The sequence below is a fragment of the Hordeum vulgare genome, chromosome 4H (genome assembly GCF_904849725.1).
Source record: "Hordeum vulgare subsp. vulgare chromosome 4H, MorexV3_pseudomolecules_assembly, whole genome shotgun sequence".
NCBI classification, from domain to species: Eukaryota; Viridiplantae; Streptophyta; class Magnoliopsida; order Poales; family Poaceae; genus Hordeum; species Hordeum vulgare.
Window position 1 is genome coordinate 301,491,199 of NC_058521.1, and position 22,942 is coordinate 301,514,140.

The window sequence follows — 22,942 nt, forward strand, 5'->3', positions numbered from 1 at the left end:
ACCAGAAACTCAGATACATGTGTGGATACATAAACAACACAGTGTCCCTAGTGAGCCTCTATTAGATTAGCTCGTTGATCAAAGATGGTTAAGATTTCCTAACCAAAAACATGAATTGTCATTTGATAATGGGATCACATCAATAGGAGAATGATGTCATGGACAAGGCCTAACCGTAAGCATAGCATTTGATTGTATCACTTAGTTTATTGCTATTGCTTTCTTCATGTCAAGTATCTTTTCCTAAGACCATGAGATCATGCAACTCACTGACACCAGAAAAATACCTTATGTTCTATCAAATGTCACTTCGTAACTAGGTGATCATAAAGGTGCTCTACATGTATCTCCAAGGGGGTCTGTTTGGTTGGCGTGAATCGAGACTGAGATTTGTCACTCTATATGATAGAGAGGTATCTGTAGGCCCTCTCAGTAATACAACATCACAAGAAGCTTGCAAGCAATGTGACTAAGGAGTTAGTCATGGGATCTTGAATAACGGAATGAGTCAAGAGACTTATCGATAATGAGATTGAACTAGGTATGGAGATACCAACGATCGAATCTCGGGAAAGTAACATAGAAATGGACAAAGGGAACTACATACGGGATTGTGTGAATCCTTGACATTGTGGTTCGACCGATATAAGAAATTTTTGGAATATGTAGGAACCAATATGTGCATCCAGGTCCAGCTATTAGTTATTGACCCGAGAGGTGTCTTGGTCATGTCTACATGATTCGCGAACCCGTAGGGTCCACATGCTTAACATTTAGTGATGCTAGAGTAGTATTGGGATATGTCGTTGGTGACCGAATGTTCTTCGGAGTCCCAGATGAGATCTCGGTTGTGATGGGGAGCTTGATAATGGTCCTGAGCTAAATATTTATATATGGAAAGTTCCGTTTTGGTCGCTGAAAATGTTTCAGGCATTATTGGGGGTGGCGGAAGGGTTTCGGGGGTCCACGGGGCCCACCTGCCCCGGGTGGACACATGGGATGAGGGGGGGGGGAGCTGGCCTAGTTGGGCCAGGCGCATCAGCCCCCCAATAGGATCATGCACTAAAGGGGGGATACCATAGTGGTGGGAGGTGCCCCGTGATGTCTACTATGCAACTTTATTCTTGTAGACGTTGTTGGGCCTTCATGTCAAGAGTTTTGTAGGACAACAACAAATATTCGTCAAGTGGATTACCTAAGGTTTATTAGTCCGTGGGAGGTGTAGGATGAAGATGGTCTCTCCCAAACAAACCTACAATCAAATACAAGAAATCTCTTGTGTCCCCAACACACCCAATACAATGACAAATTGTATAGGTGCACTAGGTCGCGAAGAGATCGTCATTAAGTGTAGTATGGATAGTACAAATATATTTTTACAATATAAATAAATAAAAACTCAAGGTAACAAGTAGTAAACAATGAGAAAAATGGTATATTAATGCTTAGAAACGAGGCCTAGGGTTTATACTTTCACTAGTGCAATCTCTCAACAATGCTAACATAGTAGAATCATATGATCATCCCTCAACATGAAACAAAGAACCATTCCAAAGTTCCTATTAGCATAGAACATAATAAGAAGTTGTTGTTGGCAGCAAACCACCTCAAAGTTATTCTTTCTGATCCATCTTTTGGGCTATTCCTATAGGTGTCACAAACATCCCTAAAGTTTGTACTAGAATAAAACCTATGATACATATTAGTCAACCTAATGTCACCTAGATACTCCAATGTCACCTCAAGTATCCATGGATTAATTATTCGACATGCATCAAAGAATTTCAGGTTCATCATATTTGATCCAACACAAAGAACTTCAAAGAGTACCCCAAGATTTCTATCGGAGAAATTCGGATGAAAACGTGCAATCAACCTCTATCCATAGATCCTCAAGGCCACTGAAATACGCAAGTTGATGCCATAACATATATCAAATGAATCAATAGAATACCCCATTATCACCACGAATATCCACATGTAAGACATACATCAAAGGTTATCAAACCCAGAATCTTCAATCCAACATAACGAGATCTCAAAGGGGAAGATTCAACTCATCACAACAAGATAGCAAGGGAAGAACACCATCACTTGTTATCGCTACTTTCAGTGCTTGCAGTTATTACCTTGTTGAAAACCGTTTATCAAAGCCTTCTTATCCTCATTGGGTTCGACACTCTTAGTTATCGAAAGGACTACGATTGATCCCGTATACTTGTGGGTCATCAAGGGGTCACCTACAGATCTTGGTGGTAGGTTCACGAAGAGTTACAGTGAACCTAGGGCGGTGCTTATCCATCTACCGCTGTGAGGTGCATTTAATGCATGTCTTCTCCTTTTCAGCAATGTGTTGGTGAAGACACGTATCTAGGTGTTTCGACACCTGGACTCCGCGCTGGCGCATGCGGAATGCGCTAGCACTGGGGGGGCGGTGGCACTGTGGCAAGGGTGGTTGCCCACCAGTGGGCAGGCCCGTCATCTCAGCAAGGAGCTTGCCGCGGCCTTGAGTCTTCATCTCGACAAGGGAGCTTGCCGGGGGGCTTCAGTCGTCATCCCGCAAGGGTGCTTGCCGGCGTCTTGTACTTGGTGAGTTCATCGCGCCCACCAAATGGACGCGGCCTTGGTCATTTTCCCGACAAGGCAGGCTTGCCGAGGCCTTGATAATCTTGGGGGTTGCATCTTGACTGGGTCCTACCATGCCCAGCTGACAGGGGCTCTTCGCACCCGTGCACAAGTCTGGGGCACTAGGGACCCCAGTCTTTAGTGGACCTCAAAAGCCCCCAGGCATGGGCCGCACACGCATGTGAAGCATTGTTGGGCCAGGCCTAAAGAGGTGCATGAGCTTTCGTGGATGGATCCGCTGGCGGTTGCTTTTCCCCACATCGCGCCTTGGACGCACAAAGTGGGGGAGTTGTGCGTGTAGTGGCCTAGGTGGCCGCGAGCGTGGGGAATCGTTGGTCGAGTAGGCAAAGGGTTGGCCCGCATCTCCATAAGAGGGGGAAACGCGAGCTCTCCTCCCCCACTGTTCCGGGTCCTTTTCCAATCTCGAACACCGCCGCCGTCGCCTCCCTTGGCTAGAGCTTCCCCACACCTCCCTTTCCTCCCTTAGGTTCTGCTTCGGGAGGCAGCTGAAGCCTCTGACGTCATAGCGCGCGAGGCCACCCATGAGGAGCGGGAGCAGGAGCAGGATATCCAAGAGCCTGCAGAGGGGTCCGTCAAGGGCCCGGTGGCGCGTCCTGACGACTCTTAGCTTGCTGGGGGCGAGAGGACTGCCAGGGGCGAGGAGTCCCAGCCCGCTGAAGCAGAGGCAGGTAGCGGTCAGCCTCCCAGGCCCGAGGATACCTCAGGCAGCGCGTACCTCTGTGTCGGCGAGGAGACGTTCGTCGCCCCATTTGGGGCGGAGCAATCGTGGATCTTGGTGGAGGGGGAGAACGTCAATGTAGAGCTTTCTGCCGGCGTTGGTCCTGATGCCTCGGTGGGGTTGGAAGCCAGCGGTGGAAATCTCAGCGAGGAGCAACTCTTCCTGTCCATGAGGGACCCCGTCGGCCAGCTCCAAACCTTGTATCGCGCGAGGAGGGAGAAATTCGACTCCCAGGAGGCGGTCATCAAGGCGGCGGAGGAGGCGTTTGAGAAGTGTTTCAAGGAAACGCGGGCTCACTTGGACGAGGCCTACAAGGTGCTGTAGAACGATCGAGAGAAGCTGAAGGCCGAGGACCAAGCGCTCAACCTTCGTTTGATGATGTCCAGAAGGAGGAGGAAGAGCCTCGGCGTCGAATCTCAGCCGAGGAAGCCCGCCTCACCAACATCCATATCAACCTAGAATACCATGAGAAGGAGCTTGCCGCTCGCGAGTGCGTGCTCAGCGAGTGGCTCCGTGCCAAGGACGAGGAGGTCAAGAAAGTGGTGGCGCAGCATACTCAGGAGCTGGCAGACCGGTTCAAGAGCGACCTCGATGCTCGAGCTTCGGAACATGCCGGCAAGCTCCAGGAGGCCATCGATCGAGCGTCTGCCACCAAAGTCGCCAAGGATGGGCTCACCGGGATGGTGAAAGATCTCAAGGAAGAGCTCGATGGCCTCCGTGATGAGGTATCAACACTCTCTTCTGCGAGGGACAAGGCCCTTTCCAGCTTGAGGGATACTGAGGCTGCTACGGCTGACAAGGCTGCCCAGTTTTGTAGCGCCAACGGTTCCCTGGTCGCCATGCAAAACAAATTGGCTCCTATGGAGGAGGCACTAAAGGAGGATGCGTCCCGAGAGGAAGATTTGGCTCGGAGGCTCCAGGTTGCGGTGGAACAGCTCAATGCCGCCTCCGCCGACCACAACGGGTACGTGGAAACCGTCAAGTTGTGGACGGAGCGCCTTGTTAACGCCGTGTCCACTATTGTCGATCAGCTGGCCACCATGGATCTCCAAGACCCTGGTTATTCTCCTTCTCTGGTGGTTCCTTCGAGCATCAATTTGGATTTGTTCTTCGAGAGTTTGACCGACGTCCTGAAGCGTCTTCAGACTGGCGAGGCGACGCGGCTGGCGAGCGAGGCCTGACCGCTGTGCCAAAACGTCCTCCTCAAGGTGCTCACCAAGCTGGCATACAGGAACCCCGATCTCAACCTCTCCTTGGTACGCCTGCCGAAGGACGTGGACCCCAAGCCTTTTGAGGAGAAGGTCATGTCCATCGTGGACAGGGTAGACCGAGTTAAGAGAGTGCAAGGTTCACGTCAGGACTAGCCCTAGTGCCCCTTGTTACTGCAATCTGTGCTTTAAACATAATTATTGTTATTTGTAGTATACTTAGTGCTTCGCTTGAGAGATCAGTGCTTCTCTTCCTCCACAACCCCTTTCTCTCTCCCCTTTTTTTATCATGGTCCACCTTTGTGTGTTTGCTGGGGAATCGTTGCCACGATCGGCCTTGTCACGAGCACCTTGGGGGGAGAGATACCTTGCCGGAGTCGTCAATACCAACAGGGTGTTTAGCTCCCTTCCGGGATTTGCCATGGGTCGTTGAGCACGCTTTTTACAAAAGGGGTGTGCCGGAGAAGCCACCTCGGATGTTGAGCGCGCTTCGAGACGACGTCCGAAAGGCTTATGACAGTGATCCCCAGCGCATAGGTTTTCCCCGTGAGAGAATCGAGGATGCTTAGAGAAGAGAGGGATGTACTTACCCAACGACTTACTCGAAGTGTTTGCAACTTATCTACCGGCTCCATTTTCTTTTTTGAGCCTCGAGTGGATTATCTTGGTTCTTGCTACTGTTGTGGGTGTCCCCATTATCTCCACGATCTTCCCCCTCCCCGGCAAACTTGTACGTGGGGTTGTACCTGTCTTTCAAGGGAAAGAAGAAAGGGAAAATATCTGTCGGGGCTATGGTCCCCTCGTTAGTTTATGCGTTTCACAAAATCATAGATGCATGCATGTTTTCTATCATGAGAATCTATATGATGATGCGGAACGCTATGCTTTATTTGACCGTGCTCAGGGTCTTCGCCTGGCTTTGTACAAATGATTAAATGCAACTTTGGCAAGACTTGTACAAAAGGTGGCCGCCGGTCATCCCGGCAACCTCTCCCTACGGGTAGAAGTTTCTAAGATGCTCAATGTTCCAGGAGTTGCTCACGGGTAAGCCATCTTCAGGCGGACAGCGCCGGGCCTGGTGACTCGCACTACCCGATATGGGCCTTTCCACTTCGTCTTCAACTTGTTTGTATTCTTGGCTGACTGAACGTGCCGAAGAACAAGGTCGCCTTCCTCAAGACTTCTGGCTCGTACCTTTTGGCTATGATAGCGGCGCAAGGCTTGCTGATAGCGAGAGGCTCGCACAACCGCCTAAATCCGGCTCTCCTCAAGGAGCACTGCATCGTCTGGACGCAATTGCTCTTGCTCAAGCTCATCATAAGCAAGAACTCGAGGTGATCCATAAATGAGTTTCGTGGGAAGAACTGATTCTGCCCCGTAGACCAGGGAGAAGGGTGTCTGGCCTGTGGATCGATTTGGTGTCATTCTGATCGACCAAAGAATCACCGACAGTTCATCAGTACAGTGCTTTCCATGCTTTGGCAACTTGTCAAAAGTCCTGGTCTTGAGCCCGCGCAGTACCTCGGCATTTGCTCTTTCGGCTTGACCGTTGCTGCTTGGGTGAGCGACGGAAGCAAAGCATATTTTGCTGTCGAGGTCCTGGGCGTATTGCATGAAGATGCGGCTCGTGAACTGGGTGCCGTTGTCGTTGATGACCCTATTTGGGACTCCAAAGCGACAGACTATCCCCTTGATGAACTTGATGGCGGATTGCGCTGTCACTTTTCTCACTGGCTCCACTTCTGGCCACTTTGTAAACTTTTCGACTGCGACGTACATGTACTCAAAGCCCCCAGCAGCGCGGGGGAAGGGCCCGAGGATATTGAGCCCCCAGACCGAGAATGGCCATGAGAGGGGGGTCGTTTGGAGAGCTTGTGCTGGTTGATGAAGTTTCTTGAATGGAACTAGCACGCTTCACAGTTGGTTACTAGTGCAGTTGCATCTTGGAGGGATGTGGGCCAGAAGAGTCCTTGCCGGAACGCCTTGCCGACAAGGATCCTAGACCCTATGTGGGATCCACTCATTCCTCCGTGTATTTCGGCCAGCAGCTACAGTCCTTCCTCGTGGGGAATGCACTTCAGCTTCACGTTGTTCAGTCGTCTTCTGTAAAGGGCATCATCTACGAATTGGTACATGCTTGACTGCTCGGCTAATTTGTCTGCTTCGTCGGGTTCTTCGGGCAATTCCCTAGTCTGGAGGTATGGGACTATGTGATGCGCCCATGTCGGAGCGTGGGGCTCGACGCAAGGACTAGTGGCATGTCTTCTGCCGGGGTGGGATCCCCCCGGCAGGCTTTGCTTCTAGTCCAGCAACTTCTTCCGCGGCGAGGTTCTTGTCGGGGCTCCTTGGCAGGTCTACCGGGAAGTACTTGCTGGAGTTAAGCTTTTTTCCTTTTGTCTGGCTTGGTCGATCGTGCCACGGAGGGCTGAGTCAGTCGTAGCACGAAAGTTCTTAGTTCCACATGAAGTTTAAGTAGTGCATGCTTTGACAGGTCATCTGTGATGCTGTTTTTGGCATGGGGTACGTGCTCCATCTGTAGACCGTCAAAGAGTTCCTCCAACTTTCTCACCTCCTCCACGTAGGCTTCCATCAACGAGGTCTGATAGTCTTTGTTGACTTGCCGGATGACCAGCTGGCAGTCACCTTTGATGATGAACTTCCGAATTCCAAGATATGTCGTCATCCCGAGTCCGGCAAGCAGCCCTTCATACTCTACGGTGTTGATAGTTGACTGCTCCCGGGGGAAATACATCTGGATCACATACTTGAGATGCTCTCCGGTAGGCGCGACTAGCAGCACGCCAGCCACGGCGCCCTGGAGGGAGAACCCTCCTCGAAGTACATGACCCATTCTTGATCTGATTCCTTGCCCGGGAGGATTGATTCTGGTATTTCTTCGTCTGGCATCAGGGTCCATTCTGCAATGAACTCTGCCAAGGCCCTGCTGTGTGTGGTCGACGTGCTCTCGAACTTGAGGCCGAAGCTAGACAACTCCAACACCCACTCCACTATCCTGCCAGTTGCATCTGGGTTTCGCAGAACCTTTTGAAGTGGGAAGCGAGTGATGATGGTAATCTCATGTTCTTGGAAGTAGGGGCGCAACTTTATTGAGGCCATGAGCAGCCCAAAAAGCAGTTTTTGCACTCCGGAATATCTTGTTCTGGCCCCTTGTAGGAGGGAGCTGACGAAATAGACCGGGCGCTGCACCAACTACTTCTTTTGCACAGGCCCACTGGTTTGCGAGGATTTCTCTTGGTCGCCCCCGATTCTGTAGGGGGCCCTTGTTCACCGTCGTGCGCATCCCCATTGAGCGGCGTCGCCTTTGCCGGGGCTCCATCGTCCTCCTCCCAGTGCGCCACTAAGGCATCACTGACCACCTGGTTGGTTGCCTCTAGATACAAGAGTGGTGGCTCTTGGGGTCTAGGGGCCACCAGCATGGGCGCGGAGGAGAGGTACTTCTTCAAATCTTGTAGTGCCAGTTCCTCCTCAGGAGTTCACTTCATCGGCCCGGCCTTCTCCCAGATCTTGAAGGAGGGCAGGGCACACTCAGCGGACTTGTAGATTAACCGACTCAGGGCAGCTACATAGCCTGCTAGGAGTCGCACATCCCTGACGCGCTTTGGTGCCTCAATCTGTTCGATGGCCTTAATCTTGTCTGGATTGGCTTCGATCCCACGTTGGGACACGAAGAACCCGAGAAGGTTGCAAGACGGGACACCGAAGACACATTTATCAAGGTTGAGCTTGAGGTTTATTTTGCGCAGGCTAGCAAACGTTTCTTCCAGATCTTGCACAAGGGTCGACCTGTCCTTGGTTTTGACCACTATGTCATCCATATAGGCTTCCAGATTTCTATGGAGTTGTGGTTCAAAACCAATTTGGATCACCCTTGACAAAGTCGAATCAGTGTTCTTTAACCCGAAAGGCATCCGCACAAAGCAGTATGTGCCACATGGGGTGATGAACGCGGTCTTTCCTTCATCTTCCTCGGCCATGTAGATCTGGTGATAACTGGAGTAGGCATCGAGGAAGGACAATAGGTCAGATCCGGGAGTGGAGTCGACATCTGGTCGATGCGTGGCAAGGGGAAGGGATCCTTGGGACATGCCTTATTGACGTTAGTGAAGTCAATACAAAGTCTGCACTTCCTGTTTGCCTTGTGCACAACGACTGGAGTGGCCAACCACATGGGATGGATGACCCCCCCTGACTAGGCCTGCTGCTTCTAGCTTCTTGATCTCTTCGGCAATAAACTCTTCCCGCTCCAGGGCCTGCTTTCTCACCTTCTGCTTCACCCGGCCGCGCGTGTGGACAAACGGCAAGTTGGTGCTCAATCACCTTCCTGGGAACGCCCGGGATATGTGTCGGTTGCCAAGCAAACACATCAAGATTTGCCCGTAGGAAGGCGATGAGCGCGCTTCCCTATTTGCTGTCCAGGGTGGAACTGATGGTGAAAGTTCCACCCGAGCCGTCTTCCTTGACTGGCACCTTCTTGGTCTTAGGTGGAGCGGCCCTAGAATTTTTTCACTTCATGGTGGAGCTTTCACGCACATCCTTGCCGGCAGCACAACACTTTGACGAGGCGTGCTTGCCGGGGTCGACGCGGGAGGTTCTCTTGTCGGCCTTCTTCTCTCTCGGGATCTTTGTACTGGCAGAAGGGGCCTTGGCGGGGGGCGCCACCACGGCCTCCCGGTAGGGGCGGTCGGTGCACAAGAGTGCATCTTTCTTTTCCCCACGGACGACGATGACGCCGACAGGGCCTGGCATCTTCAAGGTACCGTAGGTGTAGTGCGAGGCTGGCATGAATTTGGCCAACATGGGGCACCGCGGGATTCCATTGTACACGAACGGGTTGTCGGCGATGTCGAAGATGACCTTTTCCGTTCGGTAGTTCTGATCGCTGCCGAAAGATACCGGCAACGTGATTTTCCCTTTGGCTGGAACTTCCCGGGGTTGATCCCTTGGAACGTGCCTGTGTCCTCAAGGTCTTCCTCCGGGATCTGTAGCTTTCGGATCACATCGGGGGAGATGAGATTCAGGCCAGCTCCTCTGTGACCCTGAGGTTGCAGATCGTTGGTGAAACCAACAACGACAAGCACCGGACCATAGTGACGCGGTCTAGGTGGTCCTTAGAGTCGAAAATGATCGGTGTGTGCGGCCATTTCACGGGCTTATGGACGCCGATGGAGGGCTCCCCTGCAATCACTTCACGCGTCCATTTCTTGAGTTGGTGGTGGGAAGAATGCAGCAAGGCGCCTCCTTCAAGGCACATCATGTCCGTCGCCTCTGGAATCCATGGTCGCTGGAGTCGTCGTCGGGGCAGTCTTCATCATCATCCTCCTCCATCTTCTCACGCAGTTGTGAGGGCCTTGCTTTCTTGCCTTTGAACTTGCTGGGGTGGCCCATTTCGGCGCCCTTCTTCCTGCCTGATCCTTCGCCACCTTGCCGGGCCTTCTCCTTCTTGCGTCTTTGGTACTCGGCTCTCTGCTTCTTGACAAGCTGTTCGACCTGCCGACAGTGCTGGAGATCATGGCACTTGGTGCGGTGGATCTTGCAGTACTGGGCGCCAGAGCCATCCGGTTTGTCGGCGGCCACCAAGGCCTGGCAGGAGCCACACCCGGCAGCGCCCTTGCCGAATGTCTCGGCTTTCGCCTTCTTGGCGGAGTCGGCATTGCTGGTCGCCTCGACAGTAGACACGGTCTTGCCGTTTCGCTTCTTGTTACGCCGCCTTCCCCTCTTGGTGGGGACGTCGGCGTCTTTGTCTTCGGAGTTGGCTTCAACACCGGCGTTCTCTCCGGGAAGCCTCCTCCCTTCTTCTGCACACGCGCATCTGTCCGCCAGAGCGTAAAGCTCAGCGACATCGCACACTTTGTTCGTCGCCAGCTCTCGAGGCATCTTTTGATTGCACACGTTCTGGTGGAACGTGCTAATGACGACAGCTAGGTGAACATCCGGGATGTTGTGTTGGATGCGGCTAAACCTCTGGATGTACTTGCGCAGGGATTCACCTCCTTTTGGGGGATGATGTGCAAGTCGCTTTCCTGACCAGGAGCTTGGTGGCCGCCAGTGAAGGCGCCAACAAAGTCCTGGCAAAAATCTTTCTAGGAGGAAATGGAATTCTTGGGGAGGTGCATCAACCACGACCTGACGTTGGGCTTAAGTACCAACGAGAAGTAGTTGGCTAATATCTTCTCATATCGTCCCTCATAAGCCTACATCGCGATGGTGTGGATGCTGAGGAACTCCGACAGGTGAGTCTTGCCATCGTACTTTTCCGAAATCTCCGGCTTGAAAGTACCGCAGCCACTAGACTCGCCGTAACTCGTGGGTGAACGCTCGACAGCCCACCTCGCAGGGTAGGTTGCCAGGGTACCCTAAAGCTGGCGTGCCAGCAGCGGTTCCAGCGCGCATATCCGATTGATGGCGCGTCTCGCGTCATCGCTCGATGAGGGTGCAAGCGTCTTCCCTGCATCGTTCGCGGAGAATTTCTCGCTGGTCACGGCGGTGGCCGGGGTCGGAAGACCCGGTCGAGTCGTGAGAGATGATGACCCATTGTTGTTGCCGTGGTGGAGAGTGCACTTTGGCCTTGGGAACCCCAATCTTCACAGCATGGTCTTGAGCGCGCTTGCTGGGGGGGTCATTCCAACGTCCCCGCCTGCTGCAGTTGGTCTCCATTGGCGACTGCGAGGAGGCTTTGGATTGTGGCTCTCCACTCCTCTCGCTTGTCCGCCGTTGGAGGGAAATCTAGGAGCAGCTGGGTTCGCTTCAGGGCTTCTGCCCGCGCGGGTGGCAGCGAGATGTGCGAGGATCTCGAGGGGCTCTTACTCCTAACTGTGTTAGAAGGAGCACCCTGTTGGTCACACGGTGGCTCCCGAGCTCGCGCCGTACCAGAGTGAGTACGCCTGCTCAGCGTGCCCCGAGAATGGGGTCCAGGGGTACCCTTAGGTGGGGGCGGATCGCCGCCCTCCTAGGGCGATCTGTCCTGTGTGGCCTGAGAGGGTCGCGAAGCGTGTGCTTGCATGTGCGCCTTGAAAGGCGCCAGCGCGTCCTTGGACGTGGCTGCGCCGTTGGTTGGTCCCGCAGCCGTGTCCTTCGACGTACCAGGGCGACGATGCTCGCCGTGGCCGCGGGCGACTCAACTCGCGCGGGTTTGTTCTCCAGAGTGTTGTGGAAGCTCGGGGGCTTTGTCTCCTTGTCCTACGCCCGTACCCCCTCCCGCCCCCGCCGGCGCCGGGGGGCTGGGTGCGGGAGCGTAGGTCACTGGAGCACCCCTTCTCTTGGTGGCCATGGCGATGAAGAAGAGGTGGTGCAATGATGGCTAGGTCAGGTTAACGCAACCTTCCCCCCTACCTGGCGCGCCAAAGATGTCGGCGGATGCAAGGTCGAAACCTATGGGAATCAACATGAAACCCTTGTGATCGTAGGGAGGGGAGAGGTGGCGTGAAGAGCAGAGCTAACAATCAGCACCCAGCAAGCCTTTTTACCCAGGTTTGGGCCGCTTACACGTAAAACCCTACGTCCTGCTTGTCTGGTTGTATTAAGCGTTTTGTTGTTAATTGTTACAGTGACCGTTGATGGCCGTCATATGGGTCAATGTCCAAAGAGTCTAACCCCTTCGAAATGAGGTAAGGGCCTCCTTTTATTGGCAAAGGGGTCACCTAGAGTGCTTGGTGGTAGGTTCACGAAGAGTTACAGTGAACCTAGGGTGGTGCTTATCCATCTACCGGTGTCAGGTGCATTTAATGCACGTCTTGTCCTTGTCAGCGATGTGGTGGTGAAGACACGTACCCAGGTGTTTCGATACCTAGACTCTGTGCTGGCGCATGCGGAATGCGTTGGCACTTGGGGGGCGATGGAACTATGGCAAGGGTGGTTGCCCACCAGTGGCCAGGCCCGTCATCCCAACAAGGAGCTTCTCGGGGCCTTGAGTCTTCGTCCCGGCAAGGGAGCTTGACAGGGTCTTGTACTTGGTGAGTTCATCGCGCCCACCAAATGGAAGCGGCCTTGGCCATCTTCCCGGCAAGGCAGGCTTGCCGAGACCTTGATAATCTTGGGGGTTGCATCTTGATTGGGTCCTGCCTTGCCTTGCTGGCAGGGGCTCTTCACGCCCGTGCACAAGTCTGGGGCACTAGGGACCCCATTCTTTTGTGCATCGAGAATAGCTTCACCACCTTCTCCGCAACGCCGTTTCGTACTAGGGTGCTTTCGTATCCTTGTGTGAGAAGTTGCTTGACATCGACCCACATTGGGGACCGTTCAAACATCTGTTCACCTATCGAGTCATGATGGTGAAGAAATCCTCTCGATCGGGGGGGGGGGGGAGATGAATGTAGTGCATCTTTGCGTGGGCCTAGGTATCTAGCTCACAGGGAAGAGTAGCTTCCCTCAAATGACTTTTCTTGATTCTATGAAGGGTTGACAGGACTCTTGGTTCTACTGCGAGGATGTCCTAGTCGGCGAGGGTCAGCCCAGTCTCTCACCTTATTCGGCTAAGAGAGTTCTGTCGGCTCCTTCCTTGACCGTGTCAAAGAAGGAGAAGGTAGATGTAGACATCCTGGTGATCCCGTTGGTAGCATTAGTGCAGACGACTTTCAATGGGATGGACCTGTTGGAGGTCTTCTTCCAGCGGAGGATCCAGCCCCTCCAGGCAAGGACCCTTCTCATCTGGATGTATGAGGGGTCGAATGACCCAACCCTTGTTTACTCGAAGGAGCTTGGGGTGGAGGAGCTGGAGAACAAGCTTAAAGCCATCACCCAAGTGCTTGACAACCATAGGGGCACCACGCTCGTGCCCCCTTTCTCAACGGAGAACCAACCGTATGAGGTAACATCTTGTTTATTTTTTTGAGTGACCTTTATTGTTGTAGTCTTCTGGCATTGCACATGAACTTGTTTTCTACACTCGGCAGGCCTTTACGATGTTGATCATCTCTGTGTGAGTATTCGACCGTACGCCAATTGACGTGGTGAGTGACACCGAGCATCCCGAAAGCGCGAGAGGTGATGATGACGATGAGGAGGATTCCGAGGAGTGTGACGACGATGACGAGCATAGGGACAAGGCGCTAGGACCTTGGAGTCCGCATTGGAGGCGCGAAGACTCTGAGTGTCGCTAAGCTCGCTGTGTCGGCTGCGCCGACTCGCGGTTCCAAATGGGGACGGAGTGAGCCTGCGGTATCGATGTAGAACGCCGCCATGCAATCCAGGACCAAGACCTCCAAAACTTGGACGACTGTTATCCCGCGCATCAAGGTGGACGTCCCAGTGGCCTCAGGGTAAGTGTTTTTGCTGAATGACTACATTTTCTGAATGATGTTTTCCGATTGATGGTTGAGTAACACTTGCCTTTGAACGTCTTGATTGTAGAGCTGATACTTCGACCGCCTCGCTTGAACCCAAGGCTTCAGTGAAGGGCCAGGCTGACGCCAACGTCATGTCCTCCACAGGTAGTACTTGAACTCATTCATACTTCATTTGGGACTTTTGATTTCCCTTTGAGTGCCTTTCGACGCTTGCAATGTCGCGTAACATGATCGAGCTTGATCCACTCAGCCCTCCAGTCATCGAGGATGTGGTGATGCAGGACGCCACTCATGACCCAGATGTATAGGGGGTCAATTGTAGTCCTTTTCATAAGTAAGAGTGTCGAACCCAACGTGGAACAGAAGGAAAGGACAAGCGGTTTTCACCAAGGTAATTTCTCCAAGCACTACAATAGCGGTGACAAGTTGTTTGACAGAAAGATAATTGTAACAAGTGACAAGTATCCATAGTAACAATAGATCCAACAAGATAGCCCACTACTTTTATGGCAAAGGACAGGCCGGAATAATTTCTATAATAGACCAAGCGTTCGTGAGGGCACACACGAATTTCATCTAGTCACTTTGGTCATGTTGGGTTAATTTGCGTTCGGTATTTTGATAATTTGATATGTGAGTGGACCAGTGTTTGGGTGTTGTTCTTACTTGAACAAACCTCCCACTTATGATTAACCCTCCCACAAGCATCGACAATTATGAGATAATTATTAAGAATAAATTCTAACCATAGTATTAAACTTAGGGATCCAAATCAGCCCCTTACGAAGTAGTGCCTAGTCCGGGGTTTAAGTTTCTATCACTCTCGCGACCCACCGTCTAATTACTACTCAACAATGCATGCCCGAGGCACAAAATATGGTGAAGTTTTATGTAGTCAACATTCACATAACACCACTAAGGGAATCACAACAGTCATATCATAAAAATATCGAACAAATATCAACTTCACATGACTACATGCAACATGATTTTTCCTGTGGCTTTAAGAACCAAAGTAACTACTCACAAGTGATAAACATGTTCATGATTGGAGAGGTATTGAATAGCATAATGGATCTGAACATATGATTTCCACGAAGTAAATCATAAGGCATCAACTACAAGATATAATAAACACTATTAGACACACCCCAGCTACCAATCCGAGGTTTCGGTACAAGATTGAGTAGAAGAGATGAATTATGGTTTTGATAGGAGATGGTGCTGGTGAAGATGTTGATGAAGTTTGGTCTCCCGAAGATGAGAGGGTTGTTGGTGATGACGATGGCCTCGATTTCCCCCTCGGGGAGGGAAGTTCCTCCGACAGAATCGTTTTGTCGGAGGGGAAAAGTGCTCCTACACAGTTTCCGCCTTGGGACGGCGGCTCTTCGTCCCGAAAGTCTTCTCCCTATTTTTTTTAGGTCAAAGGAGAATATATACTGGAAGATTGGCGCCATAGGTGGGCCAGGTGGCCCACTAGCCATGAGACCGCGCCAGGTGTTCCTGACGCGCCTTGGTGTCTAGTGGCTGTGTGGTGGCCCCCCTCCGACACGTCTTCGTTGCAACTTTTTAAAATTGTTCTCTGTAAATTTTCAGCCCAATTAGAGGTGTGTAGAATAGGTATCTCCGACGTAGCTTTTTCAGGTCTAGAATTCCATCTGGCGGTATTTTCCCACTTGATGTAAACCTTGCATATTATGAGAGGAAAAGGCATTAGAATTACTACACCATGTGGGAAAATGCATAAAAACACTATAAATAACAGTAATAAAACATGATGCAAAATGGACGTATCAACTCCCAAAAGCTTAGACCTCGTTTGTCCTCAAGCGAAAGCCGATAGTGAAAATCATGACCACATGCTTTGAGAGAAAGGTGTCAATAAAAACAAAATACGGACATAGGAGCATCATGCTCACTATTATAACAACAAATACAAATTTATAAAATACTTCATCCCAACATTTTCATCATATAACCTTTATCATAAACGCTTCTTATAAACAAGTAGCAATTCATCACAACATTGAAGTATGAAGCATAAACTCTATTGAAAATTAACAAACTATGTTCTGAGTCAACTTTGCAACAAAGTATATTATATTTTCAGGAAGGGTCACATGTGGGAGGTTTTAAGCAAGTCTATGTGCTCAACCATCATTTAGTATCCTGCTATTGCTAACACTCGCTGCATACATATTAGCAAAAGGTTTCAATGGGACACATAGAAAGATCGGGGCTTATAATGTTGCCTCCCAACGTATTCACTTCAAGGGTGATGTCAACAATAATAACTCATGGCCACTCACATTCAGCTGGATATATATGCTTAGATTTTACCCACCACATGGTGCTTGCCAAATAGAAGATAAATGAAGTGGAGGAAAATACTTTGACTCTTGCACGAAAGCAAAAAAATGAATGTAAACGGTAGGCCCTTCACAGAGATAAGCAGAGGTTGTCATCCGCTTTTTGGTTGTATGCTAAATCTCTTAGTGAAAAGGAATGTCACGTTATATTGCCCCTTGTAATGGCAACCTTTATTATGCAGTCCCGTCGCTTTTATTATCACCATCGCAAGTTTGTACAATGCTTAACTTTCCTTACTCTAAATGATCAAACATATTTAGAAGCAGTTTTTATTTCTTTATGCACAGATGACAACTTACTTGAAGGATCTTACTCAATCCATAGGTAGGTATGGTGGACTCTTGAAACATAGGTTTGTGATGCACAAGTAGTGTCTCTACTTAGCATGGAGTTTTTGGCTAGCAAAGGTATTGGGCAAGCACCACATGTTAGAGGATCTATAACAATATAACTTCTATGTGAATGTGAACAAGCATAAATCACTACGTTGTGTTCCTTGTCCAATGTCAACAATTTTGGCATATTATAATGAATGGGGGTTCAAAATAATAAAAGATGTTAGGGACAGTGTATTTTCATGTAAATCTTCTCTTCCCTTATTAATTCTTTCAAGTGTTGCATCACCGACCAATGCTTTGTTTGTCAACATTCAACAATTTTTACCACTTACACTTTTCCTTGTGTGATGCCACTACTTACTATATGATTGGCATATGATCTTTTTCATTATTTTCTTTTATTTTGATTGCAACAAGAAACAACACCAGTAAAACCCAAAGTAAACTTTATTATATAACTCTCACTCGATTACATAGATAGATAGATAGATCAGGAAACTAGCACTCAAAAGAAAAAGATTGAACTAAACTTTTATTTGGAAAGATTTCAGAATAGCTAAAGATCAAACTAGGATGGATAAAGATAAAGAAGGGTGACAGTGATACGATACAGGGGTGCCTCCCCCAAGCTTGGCAGAATCCAAGGGGAGTGCCCATACCCGTGTACTCAAGTCTCCTTCTTTGGTGGTGAAGATGGTAGATTTTTGACAATGATGCCCCTCAGAATATGATTTTCCTCCTGGAGCTTGTTAACTAGCTGCTCGAGCTCCATTATTTCCTTACGTAGATTTCCGGTGACAGTTAAGGCACTGTCCACCCATGGATGTATTCTGGTTGCAGGGGAAAAAGCAACACTCTTTCTCAAGTTATTATAATAGATGAACTTAGCTTTGGGAGTTTTTACCGAATCTGGCAGGACTGAGCTTGTGAATTCCTCGTGCCAGCTATCAGATTGAAGGGGAGAAGTGAATTCCTCTTTGATACTTTCTTTTGGTTCTTCCTTTTTCAACTCCATCTTCATCAGCCAAGAATTTTCTTCTAAGTGGTTGGAGGAGGAATAAGACATGATACATGGCTTGATAGTTCTGATAGAAAAACAACACGAAACAAGAACCGACGGTTTCTCCATGGTACTCAGGTCAAAACATCGGGAGATATATATAGAGAATTTTCTACAAGGGAATACATGTTCCACAAGAAAATGGAGTCAGGAAGGTACCCGATGGGCCCACTAGACATCAGGCCGCGCCACGGAGGCCTCGCGCACCCTGTTGTCGAGTGGACTCGTGGGTTGCCTTCCCGTGTGTTTCTTAGCCTCCTAAATTTTGTAAAATTACAAAATTGCAAGAAGACATTTTTGCAAATTTTTCTGAGCCCGTTTACTTACCTTATCACATACCTCTTCCCTTTAGGGGTTCTAGAGTGTATTGGAAGGTCTCCCTAATGTGACCCTCCGGTGTCATGGTTTGGATAATATTTGTTTCAACATTAATTGGTGTATGTGAGACGTAGTGCTTTATTCGTTGTCCATTGATCACCTTCGGGTTAGTGCCTTTAGGATTATTGATCTTAATAGCTCCAGACTGACAAACTTCGTCGATGATATATGGTCCTTCCCATTTGGATAGAAGTTTTCCTGCAAAGAATCTAAGACGAGAATTGTACAATAGAACATATTCACCAACTTTGAATTCTCGCTTTTGGATTCTTTTGTCATGCCATCTTTTAACTTTTTCTTTGAATAGTTTCACATTTTCATAAGCTTGGGTTCTCCATTCATCTAATGAGCTAATATCAAATAACCACTTTTCACCAGCAAGTTTGAAAACATAGTTGAGTTCTTTAATTTCCCAATATTCTATATGTTCTAACACAATAGGTAAATCACATGCTTTCCCATAAACCATTTTGTAAGGAACATACCCATAGGAGTTTTATAAACTCTTCTATAGGCCCACAATGCATCATTTAATTTCTTAGATCAATTCTTTTGGGACCTATTGGCAGTCTTTTGCAATATTAGTTTTGTTTATCTATTGGTTAATTCTACTTGATCACTAGACCGAGGATGATAGGGAGATGAAATTCTATGGTTAACATCATATCTAGCAAGCAGCTTGCGAAAAGTACCATGAATTAAATGTGAACCACCATTAGTCATTAAATATCTAGGGACTCCAAAATGTGGGAAAATAACTTCCTTAAGCATCTTAATAGACGTGTTACGATCAACACTGTTTGATTGGAATAACATCTACCCATTTAGTGACATAATCAACAACAACCAAAATATGTGTATACCCATTGGAAGAAGGAAAAGGCCCCATATGATAAAAAACCCAAACATCAAGTGGTTCAATAACAAGTGAATAATTCATAGGCATTTCCGTATGTCTACTAATATTACCAATTCCTTGACATTCATCACAAGAGAGGACAAAATTCTGAGCATATTTCAAAAGAGTAGGCCAATAAAATCCAGACTGTAATACCTTGTGTGCAGTTCTATCTCCCGCATGGTGTCCTCCATAAGCCTCGGAGTGACACTTCCGAAGGATTTTTTCGTGTTCATGCTTGGGTATACAACGTCTAATAATACCATCTACTCCCTCTTTATAAAGATGTTGGTCATCCCAAAAGTAATGTCTTAAATCAAAGAAGATTTTTTTTCATTGATAGGTGAAACTAGGTGGTATGTATTTAGCAACAATGTAATTAGCATAATTAGAAAACCATGATGTATTATGATGAACATTGACCACGGCTAGTTGTTCATATGGAAAGCTATCATCAATAGGTCGTGGATCATCAAGAATATTTTCTAACCTAGACAAGTTATCAGCTACGGGGTTCTCATCTCCTTTCCTATCAATGATAAAAAAATCAAGTCTTGTAGCAAGAGAAGCCACCTAATAAATCTAGGATTAGCATCTTCCTTTTCCATAAGGTATTTAATAGCAACATGATCAATGTGTATGATTACCTTAGAATCACCAATGTAAGATGTGAACTTATCACAAGCAAATACAATTGCTAAGAATTCTTTTTCAGTGGTAGCATAATTTTTCTGGGCACCATCTAGAGTTTTACTAGCATAATGAATGACATTTAAGTTCTAATCAACTCTTTGTCCTAGAACATCACCAACAACATAATCACTAGCATCACATATAATTCAAAAGGCAAGTTCAAGTTGGGTGGTAGAACGATAGGTGCAGAAGTTAAGGCTTTCTTAAGTGTTTCAAAGACTTCTACACAGTCATCATCAATATCAAAAGGAACATCCTTTTGTAATAAATTAGTAAGAGGTCTAGAAATTTTAGAGAAGTCTTTAATAAATCTCCTATGGAAACCAGCATGACCGAGGAAACTATGGATACCTTTAACATCTTTTGGGCATGCATCTTCTCAATTTCATCAACTTTTGCCCTATCCACCTCAAAACCCGTTCAGAATTTTTTGACCCAAGACAATACCTTCATTCTCCATAAAGTGGCACTTCTCCCAATTCAAGACAAGGTTAGTTTGCTCATATCTCGACAAAACTCGATCAAGGTTACTTAAGCAATTATCAAAAGAAGTTCCATAAAAAGAAAAACTCATCCATGAATACTTCAACAATATTTTCACAAAAATCAGAGAATATAGCAGTCATACATCTTTGAAAGGTAGCAGGTGCATTGCATAGTCCAAAAGGTATACATATATAAGCATAGGTTCCAAAAGGACAAGTAAAGGTGGTTTTCTCTTGATGAGGTTGTGACACAGGTATTTGAGAGAAACGAGAACCATCTAGAATGCAAAACTGTGCGTGCTTTGACAATCTTTCTAGCATTTGGTCTATGAACGATAAAGGATAATGATATTTTCTAGTAGCTTTGTTGAATTTTCGAAAATCATTTACCATTCTATAACCACTCACAATTCTTTGTGGAATGAGTTCATTTTTATCATTTGGAACGACACTAATACCTCCTTTCTTAGGGACACAATGAACAAGACTTACCCATATACTATCAGCTATGCGCTAAATTATACTTGCTTCCAGAAGCTTTAATATTTCATCTCTCACCACTTCTTTCATTTTGGGATTTAGCCTTCGTTGGTGATCAACAACGGGTTTAGCATCTTGTCCCATATTAATCTTGTGCTGACAAAGAGTGGGACTAATGCCCTTAAGATCATCAAGAGTACATCTTGGTGCTTCCTCAAAGTTTTTAATTATCTTTCTTCTTCATGATCTGTAAGGTTTGCACTCATAATAAGAGGATATATCTTCTTTTCATTAAGATAACCTTATTTCAAAGTGTTAGGTAATTGCTTTAATTCAAACACATGATCACGCTTGGGTGGAGGAGGACATCCTAGAGTTTCAACACGCAAGTTGGGCTTAAGGATATGTTTTTTCTCAAAGCACATATTATCTATTTCATTTCTTTCATGCATATGCATATCATTTTCATGGTCTAGAAAATATTTTTCTAATGGATCCGTAGGGGGAATGGCTATAGAAGCAAGATCAATTACTTCATCTTTACTAGGCAATTCTTTATCATGGGGTTGTTTACTAAACTTGGAGAAATGAAACTCATGAGACGTACCACCAAATTTAACACTGGCAGATTCCTTTTTTGCAATCTATTTGAGCATTGACAGTGTTCAAGAAGGGTCTTGTCGGATTTCGGGCTCCGCAAAACCCTAAGGATTCGAACACAGGGGCGTGTGCGTTGGATCCTCCCTGCTTAGTCTCGCCTAGCCTCTACTCGATGGGAACAACGAAAAACTCACTCAAAGGTGAGAAGAACACATAACACAACAGTTTACCCAGGTTCTAGACGCTGCGAAGCGTAAAACCCTACTCCTGCTTCGGTGGATTGCCTCTCAGGGAGGTTGATGGGTGAGATAGTACTTTCGTGCCTCCGGACGCCAAGAGGCTAAGTGGGTTGTTCTAGGGTTCCGATCCCTCGGTCCTTTTCTCAAGTATCCTACCCTCTCTATTTATAGTGGAGGTCAGGGTCCTCATCCCTTATCCTAGGCGGGAAGGGATCCCACAACGGCCAATTTCGGTGAGAAACAAGGGAACATGCCTCTCCTGTCAAAAGTGGTCTTTGCCTGCAAAGCCGCTGCCGGCACCACAGAGGAAAGTGCAGGGATGACGTCTCTCCTGCCGATAGGCGACCAGGGTCTTGTTGCACGAGAAGGGAAACCTTTAGAAAATGCCTTTGGGGTCCTGATTCGCTCCCGCCTTCTTTGCATCAAAAGGGGAAGGTATCCTACTCTACCACCTTCTGGTCGCTGGCCCTTTCCTGGCGTCACCCTTGACTCCTGAGGACCAGCCTTACCTCAGAATGTCCACCGCTCCGGAGGGGTCCTATGGAGGCCAGCCCACGGGTCTTGACGCTGCTCTTCCTCGTGAGGCTTGGCCCCTCATGAGTCCCTTGTTCAGGGTGGTGTTGTTCCTCGCCAATCTTGTGTTGATGAAGTGGGCCAGCCCTGGGCCACAGGCAGGCAGGTCTAGGTACCCCCATTCCCAAAACGCCAATAGTAGCCCCCGGGACCAAGGGGGCACCTGGGTTGGCTTCCTGACAAAGCCTTGAAGACGGCCCCAAATGCCGCGGGCCTCATTTGCCTGCAGTTTTGGCGACCCACGTGTCTCAAAGTTGTGCGGCGACGTCCTCGCTCCCCGAGTCGCCCGGCGGTGCCAGGCCACGACGGTGCAATCGCCAAGAGTCGCGCAGGCCATCATTTTGCACATTGAATGCGACTGCACCCAACGGCCCTAGCGGATGTGACCGATTGATGGTCAGGTGAGGCGACGTGAATGGCAACGCTTCCGTCGGCCCACATCACAGTCCTCGTGAGGCGTGCGATGCCCATGCTCCCGTGACGGTTGGTGGCTAGGGCTTGCCCATATGTGTGCCCCGCCCCCTGTGGGGGAAAGCACCGCAACCTTGGGCTCCTTCTCTTGTTCCCCCATCCGCCGCGAGGAGAATTCTTCCTCTTTTTTGCTCTTCATCTTCATGGCATCCCCCGGAGATGGTTCTGGCCGAGGAAAGCGTGCGGCGCCAGCTACAGCTTTATCATTTGGCGAGGGCAACGACGGAGGGCCTCCGGGAGCTTCACACTTCCGCTCCCACTAGGTGATGGATTATGAGTAACTCCTTCATTGCGTTTCTTCTGTTTGTTGCCTTGTCTGCTGTTCTTGGGTTGATTCTCCTTCTTCTTCAGCATGCTCGCGTCCGAGAATCTGAGGTTGGGGGGGCTTTAGGACGAGGCAGAGGGGCTGCGGGCCCAGCTTGCTAACGCCGAAGCCGCCCTCCAGACCGCTCATGGGGAAGAGGCAGAGGCCGTAGCGAAGCT